Below are 16,627 nucleotides of genomic sequence, written 5' to 3' on the forward strand. Positions count from 1 at the left end.
ATTCATCAAGACAAAACTCTGGGCTTCACCATAAAACAAGGCTCAAAGAATCACAAGAATAAAACATTATACAAAGTATGTTTTCTGACCACAAGAGAATTTCATTAGACATCAATTACAGAAAGCTATCTGGAAAACCCTAAATACTTGAAAGTTCAATCATAATATATATATATCACAGTCAAAGAAGAAGACACAAAGCAAGTTAGAAAATATTGTAGTTGAGAGATTCCAGCTATCCTGTGGGAGAAATAACATCTTCCTTCCTCTCAATCTCCAGAGATGTCTTTCCTCCAGGATCCAAGTGTCTTCACCATGGGAATGTGGTCCATTGGTGCAGGCGCCCTGGGGGCTGCTGCTTTGGCACTGGCCAACATATTTCTGTCCAAGCCCAAGAAAGCAGCCCTGGAGTATCTGGGAGATATAGAACTGAAAACACTGGAGAAGGAATCAAGGACTTTCAAAGCAAAGGAACTATGAGAAAAGAGTGGAGCTGTGATTATGGCTGTGTGGCGGCCAGGTTGTTTTCTCTGTCGAGAGGAGGTTATGGACCTGTCCTCCCTGAAACCCGAGTTGGATGACCTGGGTGTTCCCCTCTATGCAGAGGTAAAGGAAAAGGCTGGGACTGAAGTGAAGGACTTTCAGCCTTATTTCAAAGGAGACATCTCCCCGGATGAAAAGAAAAAAATTTATGGTCCACAAAGACGCAAGATGATGTTTATGGGATTTGTCCATTTGGATGTGTGGTACAACTGCTTCTGGGCCTGGAATGGAGGCTTCTCTGGAAACCTAGAAGGCGAAGGCTTCATCCTCGGGGGAATTTTTGTAGTGGGACCAGGAAAGCAGGGCATTCTTCTTGAGCACCAAGAAAAAGAATTTGGAGACAAAGTAAACCCACTTTCTGTTCTGGAAGCTGCTAAGAAAATCAAATCACAGACTCCAGCCTCAGAGAAAAAAAAAAAATGATCACATGAAACTGTCTGGCTTATCATTGTTTCTACGGATGTCCCTGAGAAGTTGGGAAACTCACTTATTCCACCATATTCTTACTATAGATTATTAACATATTTTAATATAATTTTCTGTTTAGGCCCCTTGAGGCAAAATAGGCCCCAAATACGACTGATTAAAAAACCCAAGAAACTAGTGCAGATCATTATAGGTAAGACCTGGAAAAGGTGAGGCTTAAAGTTGGGTGATGTACCGCATTACAAACATGTGTGGTGTGTGAGTACCAGTATTTGAAATAATTTTTATTTTCATGTCTTCAAAAATCTAAGGAGAGTTGGGGCTAGGAGTGTAGCTCATTGGTAGAATGCTTGCCTAGCATGCAGGAGGCCCTGGGTTCAATCCCCAGTGCTTAAAAATAAAAGAAAAAGATCTAGGACATATTGATGATTGACTTAAAGATTAGAGAATGTAAGACTTTTGGTGTGTGTGTTTTCTATTAAGGCTTGTTATATAATGTCAAAGTAATATTCAAAGAAACTATGGGTTATGGGATAGTTTGATAAAGGTAAATTATAAATTGAAATCTCAAAAACAAAAAAAATATTTCAGTTGAATGAAAATAGAAAAAAAAAATGTGACATCCTGATAATAACCCAATTTTTAAATTGAAACTATAAATTCAGGACTGTTTTAGATGTTGGTAATATATAAGTAAAAAAGCAAAAGAGCTTTGTCCTACTGGATTTGATATTCTAACAGAGGTCATAAACAATAAATGTATTAACTAAGTGATCTAGAGCCTGCTTTGAACAAGACAAAGTAGGGCAGAGAGGGAAATGGAAAGGTAGTAGGGACAGGGGTTGCAGTTTGAGCTGCATGGTTAGAGTGTGTGTCATTTTGAAAGGGACTTTTAAGAACAGACTTGAAAGAGTTGTAGGAGTTAGACAAATAGTTTTAAGAGAGAAGAGCATTCCAAGAGTTAGAACAGCTAGATCCAGCCTCCTATGAGAGCGGGCCTGGCATGTTGTAGGAATAGCAAACAAGTCATTGTTGCTGGGACAGAGAGAGAGGAAGGAGAGAAGAACAGAAGGATACAAAGTAACAACTTCAGATACAGTCTTGCAGATATTTAGGATCCACCAAAGGGTTTATGCAGGGAAATAACATGCTCTCTTCTGGAAAACAACTATAAGATAGTAGAATGAAACAGACATTATTACTGTATGTATATATGTGACTGCATGACCAATATGATTCTGCAACATGTACACTCAGAAAAATGAGAAATTATATCCCCTCTATGTATGATATATCAAAGTGCATAAATGCATTCTACTGTCATGTATAACTACCTAAAACAAATTTAAAAAATTATACTTGGTAAGTAAAGGAAGGGAGAGCTCCAGCAATAATGAAAGTGGTGGGGCTGGGGATGTGGCTCAAGCGGTAATGCACTTGCCTGGCATGCGCCGGGTTCTGGGTTCGTTCCTCAGCACCACATAAAAATAAAATAAAGATGTTGTGTCCACTGAAAACTGAAGAATAAATATTAAAAAAATTCTCTCTCTTTCTTCTCTCTCTCTCTTTCAAAAAAAAATTAATGAAAGTGGTTATTGAAATTAATGAGAAGACATGTTAGAGGGTAGTAGAAGTAGATGTGGTAAGAATTAGTGGGATTCTAGGGAAATTTAGAAGAAAGAGCCTATAAAACTTCCTGATATATAAGAATAGGCATTGAAGGAAATAAAGGAGTCAAGAATAACTCAAAATGTTTGGTCTGAAAAATTGGAAGGATGCAGAGGTCATCAATTAAATGGGGAAGGCTGCAGACAGAACAGGTTTAGGACTAAAATACAGAGTTTAGTTTGAGGCATAATAAAGACATGTAGGAGGGAGTATACAGTTGAATATAGGAGACCTCTGTTTTAAAAAAGTGAGATCTAGAATGGAGATATTAATTTGGGTGTATTAGCACGTAGACCAAGGACTTGGTCAAAAATAGAGTGTTTAATTAAAGTGAGTAATTAAGAACAGAAATGTTTACAAAGGTGAGGCAAGGTTTAGGGAAACCAAGAAGGAATGGTAGCTGGGCAGGGAGGCACATGCCTGTAATCCCAGAGACTCAGGAGGCTAAGGCAGGAAGATTGGGAGTTCAGAGACAGCCTCAGAAAAAGCAAGGCACCAAGCAACTAAATGAGACCCTGCCTCTAAATAAAATACAAAATAGGGCTGGGAATGTGGCTCAGAGGTTGAGTGCCCCTGAGTTCAATCCTCAGTACCAAAAAGAGAAGGAAGAGGAGGAGGAGGAGGAGGAGGAGGAGGAGGAGGAGGACGACGACGACGACGACGACGACGAATGGTAGAGGACTTCAGAAGTGTCACCCTCTGTACTGTTAAGAGGCAAGGAAGGATACTCAACAGACTTAAAGAGTGTGGCTAAAGCAGGTGACTGCAGAGATATGACCTTCCATGGAAAGGTGCAATCCAACAGGGAATAATACTCCAACCTGACTTTCCTTCCAGCCTCCTATGTCCTGCTAAAGCCTCCCATGGGCCAAACCCCAATGAAGATTAAGGTCAGGGGAGCATGGTGCTGTGTCTTCTGTGACAGCAGAGTGGAAAAGGGTAGAGAGGAATCTAAAGAGGCCAGCAGAAAATAAGAAGTATAAACATTACTTAACACCACGAGTCTGAGTGAGATCATCAAGGTGTGTATGTAAATAGAAAAACTCAAAATTGAGCTCTGGGGCTCACTGGGGAGTTGGGAAATAGAGGTGGCCAGGGAAATGGGGGATCCAAGCATGTGGTACTGGGAAAATAGTGGTTTGAGAGGAGGAATAATTTTGTCAAAAGCTGCCAGTAAAATGAGGTAAGATGAAGACTGAAAATTGGCCAGTGCATTTAGTATCATGGAGGTTACTGGAGATCTGAATTTCTATTGCAGTTTGGGCAGAGAGATGGGTGCAAACACCTGGCTGGAGTCAAGAAAACTGAGATGGAAGAAGCGACTAAGCCAAGTGCTACTTCAAGGTGTTTATCTATAAAGAGGAACCAAAAAAAAAAAAAAAAAAGGAGACAGCAGCCTGTTTGGGAAGCAGAGTCATGAGAAGACTTTGTTGTTGTTATTTTTATCTTTTATGAGAAAATAATTGCTGGGGATATAGCTCAGTTATAGAAGAGTGCTTGCTTAGCACGCTCAAGGTCCTGGATTCAATCCCTAGCACTATGAATAAATAGTACAAAAGGAAAGATTGACTCAATGTCTGCCTTCTGATTGGCATGAGCTAACAGACATCTAAATGATGCTAATGTGAGAGAGAGGGAAGAAATTCTAGATCAATGGCCTCCCTTAGGATAAGTACAAAGCACACATTAAGAGAATATTAGTACACAGCTCACAGGTCTACTGTAAGGAGTAAAAGAATCAGTGACTGCAAAATAATTGCTTCTAACATGTAGAAATTTCTCAGCAAATACTAGCCATGTCTTATTATCATGACCACTTAGTTTCTAGGCCTCATTTTTCTCATCTATAAAAAGAAGCTGGCATATACATCTAAATACTTTCCAGTTCTAACAAGCTGTGAGATGAGATTACTCAAGAAACCACGCATGATATCTAAAGAGGACCTAATCTGCAAGTCCAGATCACATGAGGTCACCATGCATTACTTACACTGAAGCCAATACATGACAAACATACAACCATAAGTGAAAATTGAAGAGTGTGCACCAAGAGGAATCAGGATGCCACTGACTATTGCTACACTGCAGCAGGAAAACAGTTAATAAATTCTCACAACACCTGAGTGTCTAAAACTCTCTGAAAGCAATTGAGTCTGCACACTCCAATTGTAGACTCAGTTGCTATGTAAACTGTGCTTCATAACGCATTTAAAGACTTAGCGCAAGTGGCTTGAGGTTTAATCTTTTAATTCCATTGCTCCATAAGTTCCTTGTAGGTTCAGTGAACAAGGAATTCAGACATAATATTAGAAACCCATTTTCAGGAAAGGGCTTAGGCATGGAAAAAAATGTGCTGCATTTTAGGACACAAAAGAGACTGCAGACTAATCTCTAGATTTACTCAGTCTAAGGGTAATTCTCGTGCAGGGATCCTACTGAAAAGACACATGATTACACCATGAATTGTCTGAGGGGTGTTTCCCCATTAGCAAACTCTCTCTGTACCAATACTAAAGGCCTTCTTTATTAAAGGGCCTGTGTAGATGGAGTATGTTCACAAACATGCCAATTTGGGTCATTTCCTCCCTGATAAAGGCTCAATTCACTGTGAAACATTGTGTGCCATTTATGTACTTAGGGACATTTGCACTTTTGAGCAGTAGAAATAATTAGATGACCACATAATCAAACATAGTATGCATGCTCGAGCAACTTGTCACCTAGCTGAGCAAAATGAAGGCCACTAGTTCTCCCAAGGTGCCCCTGCTACCACACACACACACACACACACACACACACACACATGGCCCTGGCTGTAATGCTGCTTCATGTCTGCACAAAGCCACACATGCAGAGGTTAAGCAATTCTTCGATGACCTCAGAGATGGATGGTGTGAAGACTAATTAAAGTCATATAACCCATGAGGGCAAATAGGCATGTTTGAATGACATTTAGGAACCATCTCACATATTGAATATGTGTACATTAGCCTCACAGTAATAGATGGAGAAATACAGTGTCAGAAAAACAAATCACAATTTGTCCAGCCTGACTAAGCAGAGCTCGTTTACATATATCAGATTTAATTTTATTTTTTACGAGTCACTTGAGGGCAAGGCACTTTTGCTACTGAAGGTTTGAGGAAGTGCTGAACATGCTCTTCTCTCTTCCCCTCCCCAGAGGAACGTGATGAGTGTCTAAATGGTGTCAATACTCCTTGACACTTTTCTAAAATAACATGCCAGAATTTTCTTCAGTTTTTAATTTTCAGAGCCTTTAATGGTTTAGTAACTCTTAGGCCAGGATTTCAGAAACTGAGGCACCATGAGAAATGTCTCTGGGAAACGGAAGTTGTGGTGAGCTTCTGGCTAACACTTGGTATCCCAAATTTCTTCTTTGACAAAGAAGGCAACTATCTGTACCCTCATATTTCTACCTAAAATCCAGACAGTGGTAATCCCTTCAAAGGAATGTCACAAGAACTAGTACAATGTTCAAAAATCTCTTGGCCTTTCTGGACAACAAATTCTACTACTATTTCACATTATCATACATATTGTGTTTTATTTTGATGATGACATATTCAAGAACTTTTTCTTTTTACTCTGTAGTTCTAGATATAATAGGGTTTTTAAAAAAGAAAATAAAAATTCCTCTGAAATTGCATTCAGACAAATAAGTACAAGCAAAGCATTTCTGGCATGGTAAAACAATTTTACCATATGTCATGAGGATCTAAAGGAGAGACACATTTTGACCTGTTTTATCAAGTCAAAATAATTAAGCAAATTTTAACTGATGTTTTAAAATTTGACACTGAAACAAGAAAAGTTTTAAAATTTTCTGCTAGATGTTTCATTGTATGTATTCCATTATGGAAAGAATTGAGATTTTTTTCATCTCCCGTTTCCCACAGTGGTGTTCCGACATGTGATCTTCTCGACCAAGCACAATAGTATTATCAGATTCAGCAAGTAAAACTACAGGACACCCAGTTAAACTTGGGCACCCAGGGCAATAAATAATTTTGTTATTAAAATCAGTATAAGTATGTATTAAAATTATTGTGGTGTAAGTATGTCCCATGCAATATTTGGAATGTTCTGACACTAAAAAAAAAAAAAAATCATTCTTGTATATGTGAAAGTCTATGTGAAACTCAAGTTTAATTTGCCAACCCTAAGAATGCTAGGATTTTCTATAGATCTGTAGGACAGACAGATTAACTGGGTATGTCAGAGTTGAAAGTGAACAGTCTGGATGCCTCCTGAGCCAAATCATAGTACCTAGGAGTTGCAGTTACCTCCATTCAGATCTGATTTGATATCAATATACAAGACATCATCAGAGTTGGTGGGGAAGGGGCTGCGGTAGCAGGAGGAAGAGCAAGAATGCTGACACTTCCATCCTGTCATGGCTCATGCTCAGTAGATGTACCTCACATAACATTCCAGGGACCTGTCTGGGATTGAAGATGGGGATCCAGAGGCAACCTGTGGACTCACCTGGGGATTCCAGCCTTGATCAGATCAATTCCAGGTTTACTTGCCAGACCAATTCTCAGAGAGGTGGCATAAACTACCCTTGCAGCTAGATGGAACTAGGGTAGGCCAAGTGGGACAGTATTCAAATGTTCTCACATTTTAAACTTCAAAGAGAGATTACAATTATGCTCGTGTTATATTTAATATCTCACCAGTATAAAAAGATGAAGAGCACTGACTTTCAAATCATACTGCTCTGGGTTAGAGCCCCAACCCCCTCGCCTTCTAGCTGTGAGCATGCACAACTTGTATGAGCTCTCTGAACCCAAGTTCCTCATCTGTAAACAAAGATAACAATGCTACTTCACAGGAATGCTGGGTAGAGGAAATAAAGTAATTTCTAAATTCTCAGTACAGTGTCTGCAGAGTAAGTTCTCAGTAACTAATACCTACAGGCTATTCTAAGTGTTTATAAGGGCCACATTCTTAATCCAAATATTACACATGAAGCCATGTTCTAGTTTGGACTTAATGGTATTCACTGACAATCTTTGATGAAAAATCCATAACAAGTGCTAGATTGGCCCTTAATCATTATCATCCTTTTAGAGCAAGGAAGCCATTAAAGTCCAATGATTAAACTCTCAGTTGTGCAAGCTGTAACCCCGTACAATTGACAAGAAAAAAGCTTCTCTGATTAACTGAATGCATGAGCTCCAAATGGAGAAAACTGTTCAACTCAAAATAGGTATTTGCATTGACCAAAATGAGCTCTTTCATTGATTCTTCAATGGTATATTCTCATTTTCAAATAGAAGGGCATGATTTGGAGGGCTTTATAAAAATTTTCCAAGAAAAGAACTCCACACCAGACCAACTGCATTAGAATCTTGAGGCAAGGCAAGAATATCAGTGTGTTTTAAAAGCTTTCTAACTGATTGTAATGAGAAGCCACTTTAAAATTGCATTTAGAGAAAAAAAAAAGATGGTCTCCTTTGGACATCCTCAAACATTTCTTTCTTTTCATGCAAAAAGACTAGCAAATCCCAACATGATCATTTTTAAATTGATTTCACTTTTTGTCTTTCTTGACTGTTAATTTTGTGTTGCCTACTTGAAGTTTTGTTCCTGCTATAAAGATTCCCTATTGTTGTTTTGTTTTGCTTTATTACCTTGATATTTTGCAGAGTCTAGACCTTAAGAGCTAAAGATTTTTGGAAACAAAATTCTATTAAAGAAATTTATATTGGTTTTAACATAGCAAGGTTTACTATGCTTCTTGCCTAGAACTAGATAGCAGAAGAATGTCTTGCTGAAAATCTTTCATTTTTCTTCCATATCCTAAATTTCCAAAATTTGGAAGTTGATGCACATAGTTACTATTTTATTTCATGGTAATCAACCTTGCTAAAATTGTTACTCTGAGTTTTTTAGTCAATTTTTGTCAGAATATTTTTGTGATTTTCAAAGCCCTTTAAGGTTCTGGTGACAAAAGTGTCACATACTTAGGGCTAGAAATCCTCTGGTTTCCAACCATGTTAGAGACAAATGGATGCAAAGGTTATAAACAGGGTTGATATTCAAAATACTAAGAAACCAGTACTATAATACAAATCATGATATAAGTAGTACAACTAAAGTATCATCCCTCTTTTCCTAAGTGCAACCATATATATGGTAAACTATTAATCAAATAACATGAGATATAGCTCTAATTATTCACCAAGTCATTCAATAATTTTCATATCATTTATCAAAAATATTGAACAGAGGAAAATTAATGTTATCTTTTTTCTCTTGTGTATTTTTAATGGTATTTTTGGTTTTTATATGACTGTCACTAGCTAAAAAAAACCTTGTCTGAGCTATGATTTGACATAAGAAACATCATCAAATTCCTCCAATGCCTTCTTCATTAAGTAGTTTGCCATTTTGTCTCAAAACAAGAGATTTTTTTTTACATTAAAGATATTGTTCATGGAGATGAATCTCATAGCCTTGATTTTTCAACATTTTAAGGTAATGTTTCATTGATTATTATTGTAATTGAAATGTCTTAATTTATAAGCTTCCCAAAAAGTTGTTTTCTTACTTCAGTAGATTTGATAGATGAATACTTTACAGTCATTGGAAATGTAATTCCAGAGTGTAATGACCCTCCCGTATCAAGTTCACTTTTTGAAAATTCCACTAAATATGTCCCTCATGTCTGTATATGCTTAGATTTTCATTTTTGTTTTTGTTTTGTACTGGGAATCGAACCCACAAGCGTTTTTCCACTGAGCTACATCCTGAACCCTTTTTTATTTTTTTTTATTTTGGAAGAGGGCCACACTAAGTTTCTTAGGGCTTTGCTAAGTTGCTGAGGCTGACATTGAACTTGGGATTCTCCTGTCAGCCTTTCAAATCCCTGGAATTACAGGTGTGTACCCAGATTCTAACTTTGTTTTCATTAGAACTAGAATGATATAAACCTGACTCATCCTTCAAAACTATGTCTTTATATTTAAAATTATTTTATTGTAGATGGCCAAGATTTGGGACCTGCTTTAATAGACAATCTAACAATTTCTGTCTTTAATTGGATGTTTAGACTATTTATAGTTAATAATATTAGTGGTATGGTTGAATTTAAATCTACACACTGCCCAGTTACCTATTCCATCTGTTTTGTGTCCTTGTTCTCTCTTAAAAAATTGTTTTTATAATTCAAATTTATTTATATTATTGGTTTTTAAGCTATATCTCTTTAAAATTTTTTGTGGTTCTGAGATTTACAAGACATATATTTAACTCATCATAGATTACCTTCAAATAGTATTATACCATTTCCAAGATAAGTATAAGAACCTTGCAACAGTTGCACCCTTTTCTTCATGTTATTTTGTCATGTCATTTTATAAGTTGTAACTACATAATACATTGTTACAATTTTTGCCTTAGACCAGACATTAGTGGACTACAGCTCATCAACCAATAACCTGATTTGGATTACTTATTTTCTGTGTCTGCTTTTTGTGGTACAACAGCAGAATTGAGAGACCATGTGGCCCTTCAGCCCAAAATATTTACTATCTAATCCTATAAGAAAAAAATTTGCTAATACCTTCCTTAGATAATCTTCTTCTGATTTGATTAAAACTAAGAAGCTGTGTCTTTTATATTTACTATTATTTACCCTGCTTTTTAAAAATGCTTTATTTCTTTCTATACATCCAAAATTTTTTATCCTTTACTTCTTTATGTTGATTCAACTTTCCATATGGTAAAATTTTTTATTCTGTCTGAAGAACTACCTGTAACAATTCTTGCAGGACTTCTGGCTGTGACTTTTCTTCATTTATATTTATTTGAAAAAAAAAAAAAAGATCCCCAACTCATTATCACTTTTGAAAGATATTTTTGCTAGCAATAGAACTTTGGGTTGGCAATGGGGTTTTGTTTGTTTGTTTTAGTATTTTAAAAATTTTCCTATATTGTCTCTGGCTTGCAGAATTTCTGACAAGAAATCTAATGTAAGTCTTTGTTCCTCTGTATATAATTTATCTTTGGTTGACTGAAAGATTTTTTTTATCTTTGATTTTCAGCAATTTGACTCTGATGTATGTATGCATGTGTGTGTGTGTGTGTGTGTGTGTGTGTGTGTGTGTAATTTGGCCTGCTTTGAGTTCTTGGATCTGTGATTTGTTGATTTTTATTAATTTTGGAAAATTCTTAATCATTATCTTCTTAAATACGTCTTTTAGCCAGTTTTCTCTTCTGCAGCTCACATTACAAGTATATTAGATTACTTGATATTTTTTCTTGCTTTCTTGGATACGAATATATTTTTTCACTCTGTTATCTCTTTGTGTTTCATTTGGATAATTTCTATTGACATATCTTCTTACTTTACACAGTTGTATCCAATCTACTCTTAAGCCCATTAAAGGAATTCTTAATCTTTGATATGTTTTTATTCTTAGCATTTCCATTTAACATAGTTTAATCTTTGCTGAAACTTCCCATCAGTTTATATATACTGTTCATTTTTTCATCTATATCTTTTAATATTAATTAGAATTATCTTAAAGTTCTTGTCCAGTAAATACTTCTGACATATAGGCTATCTCTATTTATTCTATTGAATATAGTTTATCCTTTTGAAAATAGTTCTTTTATTTTATTTATTGGGGGAGTCTCTTTTTTATGTACCTTGTGATTATTGATTGAGTGCTGGACACTGTGTGCTCAAGAACCATAAAGACTGTGTTAAATAGTGTTTGTATCTAAAAATGTCCACTTTTTATCCTGTCAGATTTTAATGTGAGAATTAAGTCCATCAAATGAATAGTTGAGCTCACTTAGGTTTTCTTGTGACCTAGTACTCTCTTTTTTATGATTAATTTTTTTATTTATATATGACAGTGGAATGCATTACAATTCATATTACACATATAGAACTCAAATTTTTCATATCTCTGGTTATATAAAAAGTATATTCACATCAATCCATGTCTTCATACATGTACTTTGGATAATGATGTCGATCACATTTCACCAACATTTCTAACCCCTTGTCCCCTCCCTTTCCCTCCCACCCCTCTGCCCTATATAGAGTTCATCTATTTCTCCCATGCTCCCCCTCCCTACCCCATTATGAATCAGCCTCCTTATATCAGAGAAAACATTTGGCATTTGTTTTTTGGGGATTGGCTTAACATTATCTTTTGGGATTCACTTAACATTATCTTCTCTAACTCCATCCATTTACCTGCAAATGCCATGATTTTATTCTCTTTTATTGCTAAGTAATATTCCTTTGTGTGTGTGTATATATATATATATATATATATATATATATATATGCCATATTTTTTATCCACTCATCTATTGACGGGATCTAGGTTGGTTCCATAGTTTAGCTATTGTGAATTGTGCTGTTATAAATATTGATGTGGCTGTGTACCTATAGTGTGCTATTTTCAAGTCCTTTGGGTATAGACTGGGGAGAGGGATAGCTGGATCAAATGGTGGTTCCATTTCCAATTTTCCAACGAATCTCCATACTGCTTTCAATATTGGCTGCACCAATTTGCAGCAGTGTATAAGTGTGCCTTTTCTCCCATATCTTTGCCAACACTTATTGTTATTTGTATTCTTAATACCTGCCATTCTGACAGGAGTGAGATGAAATCTTAGAGTAGTTTTAATTTGCATTTCTCTAATTGCTAGCGATGATGAACATTTTTTTCATATATTTGTTTATTGATTGTATATCATCTTCTGAGAAGTGTCTGTTCAGTTTATTGATTGGGTTATTTGTTTTTGTTTTTGTTTTTGGTGTTTAGCTTTTTGCGTTCTTTATATATCCTAGAGATTAGTGCTCTATCTAATGTGTAAGTGGTAAAAATTTGCTCCCAAGATGTAGGCTCTCTATTCACCTCACAGATTGTTTCTTTTGCTGAGAAGAAACTTTTTAGTTTGAGTCCACCCCATTTATTGATTCTTGATTTTCATTCTTGTGCTATAAGAGTCTTATTAAGGAAATTGGAACCTAATCTCACATGATAGCCTCAAAAAAAATTAAATACCTGGGAGTCAACAAAAGAGATGAAAGATCTATACAATGAAAACTACAAATCTCTAAAGAAAGAAATCAAAGAAGACCTTAGAAGATGGAAAGATCTACCTTGCTCTTGGATAGGCACAATTAATATTATCAAAATGACCATGCTACCAAAAGCACTATACAGATTTAATGCAATTCTAATTAAAATCCCAATAACATTCCTCATAGAAATTGAAAAAGCAGTCATAAAATTCATCTGGAAAAATAAGAGACCCAGAATAGCTAAAGCAATCCTTAACAGGAAGAGTGAAGCAGGTGGCATCATTATATCAGAACTTAAATTATACTACAGAGCAAAAGTAACAAAAACAGCATGGTATTGGCACCAAAACAGATTGATAGACCAATGGTACAGAACAGAGGGCACAGAGACTAACCCACAAAATTATAATTATCTTATATTAGACAAAGGTGCCAAAAACATGCATTGGAGAAAAGATAGTCTCTTCAACAAATAGTGCTGGGAAAACTAGAAATCCATATGCAACAAAATGAAATTAAACCCCTATCTCTTACCATGCACAAAACTCAACTCAAAATGGATCAAGGATCTAGGAATAAAACCAGAGACCCTGCATCTAATAGAAAAAGTAGGCCCTAATCTTCATCATGTGACCCAGTACTCTTAGTTCACTTCCTGCAATGGGTTGCTGCTCTCAACACTTAGTGTGAAGTATTGGGTACCTCACTAAGGGTCTACCTCAGTATTGCTGTTCTGCCCTTAGTTTTCAGCAATCTTTGCCTCCCTGCTCCACAGAAAAGGATTCCTTCCCATGTGTTTGACTCTCCCCAGTGGTTTTTGCTGCTTATTACTCAAGTTTAGGCTCACAGTGGGTCTGTGAGGAGAATTTTAGGGTCTTCTGGTCCAGCCTCTGTATTAAGGTCAGTCAGCATGGACTTTGGATGTTGGGTCTTCTCAGTGTTTTTATTACACCTTATTCCCACTTTATGGCACCCAAAATCTGCTTGTATATGTGGGGTGTTTGGAGACCTGGAAGTTCCTTGTCCCTTCCCAAGCAATAAAAGACTTCTGCTGTGCTTGGTTCAGAATCCTACATCCAAGAAGAATTTTGGTTTGGTTTGGTTACTTTTTTAGTCTATCAGAGCAAGAAACTTTTTATTCGACCTTTTCTCCAGAAGCAATGAATCTTTGCCTGGCTACTCAGATTGGAGAGAAGAGAATTCTACTCTACTCCTCAAAGCAGTTAAACTTTATTTCTATCTTCCCCCCAGAGGTGTTGGAAGCAAGGGTTTTGGTGCCAAATCCTGGTACTTAAGGCTTTTGCTTCACCTGAAAGAAACATACAGGGAAATGAACAGTGTTTTATGTTTTCCACAATGGCAGCCAGGATATGCTGCAAAGCTATGCATTCAAGGAGGATTCTCTCCTGCTCCTTCCTTCCCCTGCCTTTCTCATGAGCTCCTGGAGGATAACCTGGGAGAAGAACTGGAAACTGAGTGCGAGAACTCCTCGCCTGTGTGTGGGATTTCCAGATATTTTAGATTGGTAGGTTGGCTCACACTTGGCTTTAGGAATTCATACAAATTTTAGCCAATTTCTTCTTTACCATTTCTGTGGCAGTTACCTCTTTCTCCCATATTTTGCAAAAGGCAAAAATAATTCATGTGCCCTGCCTCTGAAAACTCAAACTTCTCATAGATTCAATAAAAGTTATGATTTTTTGAATTATTTGGTTTCTTAAGACTTTTCAAAATTAGAATGGAAGCAAAATTCTCCTTTTTTTAGATTCTACATGGAAACACTTGCATCTTTGTGATTTTAGAATATTCATATATGCCTTATTCTTTTTAATTCTGGCATTGAATTCTAGAGTGAGTTGTGTCATAGCCCAAAAGAATGAATGGAACACAGGATAATTCAAACAAAGAGACTTTAACAAAGTACTATTTACAGAAATGTGGAGAAGTGTAAGGGAACAGGTGACTTCCGTGAGGATTTTAGTATCATTTTAATCTCTAAATTTCTGTGGAAACTGGGACATCATAAGTGTAAGACAAATGAACTTGCTGTGAATTGTATTTTTTAAATTTCAAGACAAGTGTATCCTTTAGGTTTCTCCAGAGAAACAGAACCAATAGGGGTGTGTCTATGTATTATTTATAAGGAATTTCTTTCTATAAGAACATTGAAAGAGAAAACAATTAGCTCATACAATTAAGAAGGCCAGGAAGTCCCAAGATCTGCAGGGTGAGTCCTCCAGCTACAGATGGGGGGAGATGATGATTTACTTCCAGTTCAAAGGCCAGCAGCCTTGAAATCCAGGAAAAGCTGTGCTTCAGTTTAAGTCTAAAGGCAGAGAAAAAGCCTAAGTTTCAGGTTGAATACAGTCAAATAAAGAGAATTATCTCCTACTTGAGGGGATTACAGAGTATCAGCCTTCTCCTTCTGTTCAGGACTTCACATAATTAGGCAAGGACCACCACATTAGGAAAGTCAATCTGCTTTAATCAGTCTACCAATTCAAATGTTAAACTTCTCTGAAAACATCATCCTGGTCATACTCAGAATGATGTTTAACCAAATATCTGGTTGTCCATGTCCAGTCAGTTTGATACAAAATTAACCATTGTAACAGGAAGTAAGCCATCGGTTAATTCCTACTCATGGGACAGTTTATCTTTGAGGATTATTATTCTTTCCAATCTAAGAGCTGATGTGATGTCCTATTTGAGTAGTATGCACATGTATGTATGTGTGTGTATAATATATAACATTTTTACATACATACATATCTTTGACAAGAAGCACAAGATCTGTCAATCAGAGATCAGACCATTGATTATTCACTCAGCATCTTAGCTCTGAGTCTTAATCTTCACAGAGAAATTCACTGATGTTACCCTGCTTGTGTACTAGGATTGCCCAATAGTAGGGGAGTCCTTAAACTATAAAGCTTAGATCTTTTATGGGCTGTTGACACATCTGTTCATCCTCTCTCCCCGAATGGGAGAAAGGGACCTTTATTTTGGAATGTAAACAAATCTTCTCTGGGGAGGAGAGGGAAAGTCTCTGCCCATGCTTCAACACCCTGAATATAAGCAAAGGTGCCAGAAGAGATAAATTTACACATCTCTCCACACCAATACACTGTCTCCAGGTATATTTGTTTTTAAGCAGTAAATGAAATGATCTTTCATTATTTCCTGAGAGTGATTATTAATTACTAAAATTTCAATTCATTGGGCCAAAATAATCAACTGTAAGGTGTCAGATCTTTATAAAAATCGCAAATAAAGATCATTTTCTCTTTAGTCAGTTCTCCTAATTCCTAATTTATTTTGCCTCTGACCAATAATGCATGTAGATAACCTTAGAGTTTTATCTCTTTCATTTTTTAATAGCTTAATCAAGAGCTGGTTGAATGAGATAGAGCGAGTCTCTAGAGGGATAGCAAAGCTTTGGGTTGATGTCAACATTCTCAGTGGGCAAGGCTTTTCCCAGGGTCCAGTGTCCACACTCTCTAGAGCTTCTCCTGTGTCCACAGATCCTTGATGTATTCATTGTAATTTAGGAAACTAGATGTTCCAGATCCTTCCTGAGCTAACCTGCAAACAGGGATGATGGTATGGGGGTGAGTCTTGTTCTTGAAGTACTCTTAGACTGCTAGCCAGTACAGGCTCCTCTCTGCTGGGAACCTATCCATGATGGACTTGATCTGCAATATTTATGCCAGGAATGTGCTGTGGAATAACCGAGAGGTCAAGGGGTGCATGGACTTTGCTACCTCTCTATTTTTAAGTTATTTTCACCATCAATACCATTTTGAATCTACGTTGAGCGGTATATAACCATGACCACTCTATATAACAACAAACAATACAGACTTGTATTTTTTTTGAAAGCCAAAGATAAGTTCTTTTTCGAATCATTTT

The 16,627-nt window shown here is 36.5% G+C and overlaps 1 pseudogene; it reads left to right on the forward strand.

Moving 5' to 3' along the window:
• The first annotated feature begins 282 nt into the window (after positions 1–282).
• Positions 283–1,028, forward strand: LOC124105164 (peroxiredoxin-like 2A; annotated as a pseudogene).
• Positions 1,029–16,627: the final 15,599 nt, after the last annotated feature.

The sequence above is a fragment of the Marmota monax genome, unplaced genomic scaffold (assembly GCF_021218885.2).
Source record: "Marmota monax isolate L192 unplaced genomic scaffold, Marmota_monax_Labrador192_F-V1.1 WCK01_AAM20220418_F8-fsc00129, whole genome shotgun sequence".
NCBI lineage: Eukaryota > Metazoa > Chordata > Mammalia > Rodentia > Sciuridae > Marmota > Marmota monax.